This window comes from Echinops telfairi, unplaced genomic scaffold, assembly GCF_000313985.2.
Source record: "Echinops telfairi isolate 266 unplaced genomic scaffold, ASM31398v2 ScPeMD7_17;HRSCAF=63, whole genome shotgun sequence".
In the NCBI taxonomy this organism is placed as follows: Eukaryota; Metazoa; Chordata; class Mammalia; order Afrosoricida; family Tenrecidae; genus Echinops; species Echinops telfairi.
Window position 1 is genome coordinate 969,262 of NW_022103914.1, and position 7,134 is coordinate 976,395.

A 7,134-nucleotide genomic window follows, 5' to 3' on the forward strand; every position below is an offset into this window, starting at 1 on the left:
TCATCAGACCAAAAAAACTTACAGTGAATGAGGGGCAGAGGGTGTGTGGAGTCAAGACCCAAAGCCCATTTGTAGGCCACTGGACATCCTCTTACAGAAGGGTTTCGGGGAGGAGACAAGCCAGTCAGGGTGTGATGTAGCAACGATGAAACATCCAACTTTCCTCTAGTTCCTAAATGCTTCCTCCTCCCCGACTATCATGATCCCAATTCTACCTTACAAATTTGGCTAGACCAGAGGATGTACACCGGTACAGATAGGAACTGGAAACACAGGGGAATCCAGGGCTGATGATCCCTTCAGGACCAGTGGTGTGAGTGGCGATACTGGAAGGGTAGGAGGGAGGATTGGAAAGGGGGAACCGATTACAAGGATCTACATGTGATTTCCTCCCTGGGGGACGGACAACAGAAGAGTGGGTGATGGGAGATGTCGGACAGGGCAAGATATGACAAAATAATAATTTGTAAATTATCAAGCGCCTCAGTTCTTCTTAGCTTTTACTTTTTTCAGTGTCCACATTCTGGGTTCATGAGGGATGGGGGAGCGGGGAGGGAGGTGAAAAAATGAGCTGATGCCAGGGGCTTAGGTGGAGAGGAAATGTTTTGAGAATGATGAGGGCAATGATGTACAAATGTGCTTTACACAACTGATGTATGTATGGATTGTGATAAGAGTTGTATGAGCCTCTAATAAAATGATTTTTTTTAAAAAGAAATGCTGACAGGAACTATTCTGGAACAACTAAAGTTGCTGGAATAAGCAGTGCGTGTACTTGCTACATCACATGTTCAAACCCAAAAGATGCGCATGACAGAATTGACACAGCAGTCAATTTTGGAGAGGGACATTATTATTACTTCAAGATTTAAAAATATGGGGGGGGGGGTTCAGATAGCTACAGTACAGTAATTATTGAATACGGCTCTTCTAGCCATCATCTTTGTAATTCCCACCAAAGGACTTGGTGGGACTGTGTAGATGTGCGGGGCTTGTGGTCCACCAAAGGGACTAGATAGCTTGTTAACAATGTATATAGAGGTACATGGTGCCCTTGGGGCACACGGAACTCTATGAGGATGAGGGGTCAGCACTGCCACCCTGCTAGGCACTCCTGGCACTTAATTGTGGGGGAGGAGCAGGGTGGTGGCGGCGGGTGTGTGTCTAAGTTTGCTAACTTAGTTAGAACTAGTTAGCTTTGCTAGGTGGAACTAGAGCTGTGCACCTCTGGGCAGAGGCATACTGAGAGAATGGAGTGTCTTTTGGGCATTTACAGAAGAGCTAACATAGCTTTGTAACACTTTCCTGAGCAGGGCAGAAGGCATGCGACCCCATGATCGAAAGGCCAAGGACCAGGGAAACATACACCTGCTGGTATGGTTGAGAAGTGGGTGTCCTAACCAAAGAACTGTATCCTAGGCATTTCTGATCCTGAATTGTAACCTGTTAACATCCCTAATAAATTCAAAATTGTAAGTATTGTCTGTGGGTTTTGTGTGGCCATTGTAACAAATTCTCAAACCCAGCAGAGAATTAGAAAGTGCCATGGGCGGGATGGTAAAGGTGAGCGCTGGTGAAAAGGTTGGAGTGTGGTGACACGTCAGACCGCTGCATTGCAGAAATAGGCCTTGGGCTGAAGCTGTCGGTTTTGATCTTCACTGTGTTAGTCTGGGTAGACTAGAGAAACAAATCCACAGAAACTCATATATGTATAAGACAGAGCTTTATATACAAGGTAAGTGCACATTCAGAAAACATCCCAACCCAGTCCAGTCCAAGCCTATAAATCTGGATTGGCCCATACGTCTGATACCGATCTACTAAGTCCTCCTCAAACTCACAAAACTCACACAATGATGCCAAATACAGAAGGATCACAGGCCAGTGGGTAGAAAGTCTTTTAATCCAGTGGTTGTGTAAGCATCTCAGCGCCAGCAGGGGTTTCCAAGTGGCTTCTCCAGCATCAGGGTAATTCCACATGTATTGTCCTCAGGGATGTCTCACAGGAAGTGAACCTTGCCAGCTAAGGCAGCCGCACACTGGTCCGACCATCAGAGAACAAGAGACCAGAGAACCAGAGGGCGAGGCTCACAGAGCCATTTATCTCTCTGCCCTTCAATTAATCCCACATGTGTTTATTGGCCAGGTGGCACAATAAACCTTGACTATCTCATTCATTTCTATTTGTGCATCCAGGGGAGGTCAAATGTCCCCATGTCATTTTTACAATGGCAACCAATGTTACTTCTTGGTTTCAAATGGATCTATAAACAGTATACAGGATATGTACAAATTAACATTGACATAGTGAGGAAGTAGTTAAATAAATGTCACAGTATCGTGAAATGTTCATCTTGGATGGGATAGTAAAGATTAATATTCCTTAAATTTAAAAAGCATATGCATTTCACTTAAAGGGATCTTAAAGTGGAAAGTTCTTTTGAAGAGGCTTAACAAATGCTTCAAATTCTGACCCCCACAATGTACATCCATCTATGAACTTCAAGTACAATCAACTAAACCTTCACTTTAGACACCTGGTCTACAATCACGGGACCATTAAGAAAAGATCATAAATAAAATTTCCCAGCTGTCTTCTGTCCTTCCCGATGACAGGATGAGAGCAGGCAAGGGATTCGCTGAGAAACCCGAGTGATTCCACCGGCCTAAACATGAGCCTTGTTCTTCAAAGAAAACAAATACTTTCATCATCAATCTGCCCTCTTCCTGAGACAGGAAGGGCAAAACCTTGGAATCGGCTTCAAAGCCTGAGGTGAAAGCTGGCAGGTTCCAACTCCTCTGCGGTTGACATTGGAGAACAAGTTGTTACGCGCAGACAGTCACCACTCCCAAGTCAGGAGAGCCGTGCCAAAGCTCCCAGGGAAGGGGCGGGTGGAAGAGTTGGAGAATGCATGGAGTCCGGTGACAAGAAAGTGCCCTTAAATCTTATTGTAAAAGAAGCCCTAAGTTTATTTTTAAGTGGCCTTTAGCGGCTGAGTGGCGCTGGTGGTTACGTACTAGGCTGCAACCCACAAGGTCATCAGTTCAAAACCACCAGCTGCTCCGCGGGAGAAAGACGGGGCCTTCTATGCCTATACAGAGTTCCAGTCCTGGAAGCCCACCGTGGCAGCTCTGCCCTGGCCTTTAGGGCTGCCATGAGTTGGAATCAACTGAAGAGCCTGTAAAAGAAAGTTAGATAGAGGGCTCAAACAGAGAGGAAATGTTTAGAAAATGATGATGATTGAACTGCTGACCTTGTGCGGTTAGCAAACCTTGAGTCCATCCCATCTGAATTCAAAGACAAGCTCAAGAACAGAATTGACCAATTGAACACTCATGACGGAAGCCCACACGAGTCTGAAATGACATAAAGAACATCACACTGGACGCTGTGTGACGAGAACACACACACCTTTCATTGAGAAGACAGGGAAAAGAACATACCAAATGGGTAAACGTGCTCTTACACACAGAGTAGCAAAAGTGGATGGAAGAAATGATGACGTGAAGGGGCTGGGCAAGATGTCAGAGGGCAGCCCTAGAGAGCAAAGTGCTATACTGAATGGTGGAAAAGACCTGGAGGTAGAGAGCCACACGGTAAGAGCACACGGGCACTGATCACACTACAAAACAAGCGACCTTGACGGAAAATTCAACTTGGAAGGATTTTATGGGCAATACCTGAATAACATAAAAACACACCTGACGAAGATGGAAAGAACATATACTCACTGTCACTGTACCAAAAAGAACTGGTCGATGTTCAAGCATTTCAGGAGATAGCACGTGATCAAGAACTGATGGTGCTGAAGTTCTCACCTGTCTATGCCAAAAAATTTGGAAGACAGCTACTTAGACAACTGCCTGGAAGAGCTCCCTATCTGTGTGCATTCCAAAGAAAAGTGATCCAGTGGAATATGGAAAATACTTATCAGTATCACTAATAGCGACATACAAGTAATATTTTGCTAAAGATGTACATGTATTTATTTTTAAATGGCTAAGCAATACATTAGCAGGCAACTATCAGAAATTCGAGCTAGAATCAGAAGAGGGCAGGGAACAAGGGATATCCCTGCTGATGTCAGAAGGATCTTGGCTGAAAGCAGAGAATACCAGAAAGATGTTTCCCTGTGTTTTACGAAGGAAAGGCATTTGACTGTGTGGACTGTGACAAACTATGAAAAACATTGCAAACTGCAATATGCCTATGCCACAACTCTGCCTGCTGAAAATCAAGAGGATTTGAAGCACTTCTTGATGATCAAAGGCTACAGGCTTCAGTATGGATTATATTTCGACATCAGCAAAAATCCTTACAAGTGGACCAGTCGGCAACATCCTGATAAACTGAGAAAATACTGAAGTTGTTGAAGATTTCATTTATGTTGATCCAAAGTCAATGATCACGGAAGCAGCAGTCAAGACACCATACAATGTGTCCCACTGGGCAAATCTGATACAAAAGACCTCTTCAAAAGTGTTAACAGGTAAAGGTGTTCTTTTGAGGATTCAGGTGCATCTGACCCTCACCAACCCACGGTATTTTCAATGACCTGATACACATGCAGGAGACCTACTGGATTTGGACTACTAACCTCAAAGTCAGCAGTTCAAACCCATCAGCTGCTACTTGGGGGAAAGATGAGATGATATGTTCCCATAAAGATTTACAACGCCCTCGAAGCTCGATGTAGGGTCATTTTGAGTGGAAATGCACTTGATGGCAGATTGGGGTATGCATGCAATAGCTGGATAATGAGAAAAGAACAATGATGAGCTACTGCCTTTGAATTACGGTGTTGGTAAACAATACTAAATATATGATGGTCTGCCAGGGGAATGAACAAATCCATCTTGGAAGAAATACAACCAGAATGTTCCTCAGAAGTACAGATGGTGAGATTTCATCTCATGCTCTTTGGACATGGTTTAAGGAGGATCAGTCACTGGAGATGGATATGTTTGGTAGTCAGCAACAAAGAGGAAGACCCTCAACACAAGATGGATTGACACAGCAGCTGCAACAATGGGCTCAAATAAAGCGATAATTGTGAGGATGGCGCAGGACTGGGCATCTGATACTTGGGGAAAGTGCAGAGAAAGTATTTCATTCCTATTGTCCAAAGAACGAAACGGAGACTGAGAAGTCAGAAGTCGATACCCCAGTGATAAACTAGATGTCTAATCCTCTGATTCCACAAGTCTAATGCTCTTTCACGGGTTTAATTCTGTTTCAGGGGATTAAAATTACAGTACTTAAACTCATAGAAAAGTTAGTATAACCTGAAAACATGAATAGGCTCAGAAAAGCTTTAAGCTGTCTCAAAAGGAACAAATGCATGAATGTTATTGGGGAAAGAAGGATGTTCTACTTGGGACGAGGGGGTGGGGCAGGAAGAGACTGCCAGTTGCCAATCCTTTCTCTTCTTCCTTAATAACAGAACTAGAGCCATGAGCACAGCTGAAAAACTACATTTCCTTTGTAAACAGAAGTGGCCCAGAAATACATCTAGAAGTTGTTGAGTTAGGCTTTTTGCCCTTATTCTCATATCCTACAAGCCTCCTTGAATACAGACGTAATAGTTAAAGCGTAATAGTTAGCCCATTTAAGAATAGATCTCTTTAGTTAGGCATTTTGGATGCTTAGGGAAAAGGCCACGGAAAGCGAGGATCCCAGCCCAAAGAATGCAAAGATGTTCATTTTAGGGCCACTAAAACAACCCTCCAAACTTTTACTTCTTGAATTCCTTTACAGAAAAATAAACTCTTAAAGTCAGGAGTCAGTTATTAGCTCTTACCTGATATAACACCTCACCATCGACAACTTCATTGACAATTTCGAGGCCAATGCTATTTTCCCTACAAAGTGCTTTGTGGCTTACTTGGATGAATCGTGGCTTGTCTGACCTACCAGAGCATTCTTTCAATCCTAAGGCTGTAAGATACTCAAACTCTGAACATCTTGCTTCTAGAATTTGAACTCGAATCAACCACACTCACTGCTGCCATCGAGTAGATTCAGACTCACAGTGACCATATAGGCATGCCGGGGTCAAGACAGCAGTGCTTAACAGAAGTAGAAAGCCTTGTCTCTCCCTGGCAGAGTGGCAGGTCATTCTGAACGACTGAGCGTGCAGCTAGCAGCCCAGTGCTCAAGTACGACACCAAGGTAGAGGAAAACATGAAGCACCCACCCCTTTGGAGCGGGAGTTATTTATTCTGCTTATCATAAGTCAGATCTGACGGATCAAATAAATGACTTACAATGTTCTCAAAACAAAACGGTTCTCAACTTTGGGTAAAACATGTCGTGCACCCTTCTACAGTAGGCATTAGAAACAGATGAGTATTATTTTGACTAGTTTTAAAGAAGTGTATAATTATTTTTCTCTAATGTGATGTTAAATAAAACACACACACACACACACACACACACACACACACAAACTTATTTAATGATCTGATCTGAAAAAAATCAAAGATATCCTAGACAGAATTTAATAGAAGTCCCTAAAAATTAAAAGTTGCAAAGAAAGCAGGAGGCCCAGTGTCTGGCAGATACTGGCTGTATCTGTACAGTTGGAGAACTGAGAGAAAAGAAGTATAAAATGTGTGCAGAACAGAGCAATAGGATGTTTGCCATAAAAGGGAAATTAGCATATTTACAGAATTTCAGGCCCACCAGTGAAACAGAACAATCAGCTGGTTGTGAGATAAAACTAATTTGGTTTCTGATAGTTTAATCAACAATGAACTGGGCCATTAAATTAACAAATTCAAGTATTACAATTTCCTTTAAAGAAGAGTGCTGCGCTACACCGCATTAATTAAATAGCCTAAGGAGGCGCCCGGTCATTCCAAGCCAGGACCATTTGCAAAGAGCTATAACAATTCTGAAGCAATCCTGACAGCCTTTACAGGGTAAGTGTATTTGGTCTAAGCTGGCAGCACGCAGCAATTACGAACTGGATGACTTAGAAACTGCTGAAAAGACATTCGTGAGCTAGGTGCTGCCCAGCAGGCTCTTCTCCCCCAAATGTAAACTGTTATTCAGTCAATTTATTACAGCCTGACTTATAACGAATTCTTTGGAGATGGTGAAACACCATCAAAAGGCAAATTGGCTCCCCT

General features: G+C 43.2%; 1 protein-coding gene across 1 annotated transcript in view; it reads right to left on the reverse strand.

Annotated features, from left to right (window-relative positions):
- The window catches only part of HSPBAP1 (HSPB1 associated protein 1), a 50,042-nt gene that overhangs the window by 34,778 nt on the left and 8,130 nt on the right, over nucleotides 1-7,134 (reverse strand). The gene's annotated exons all lie outside the window — the stretch shown is intronic.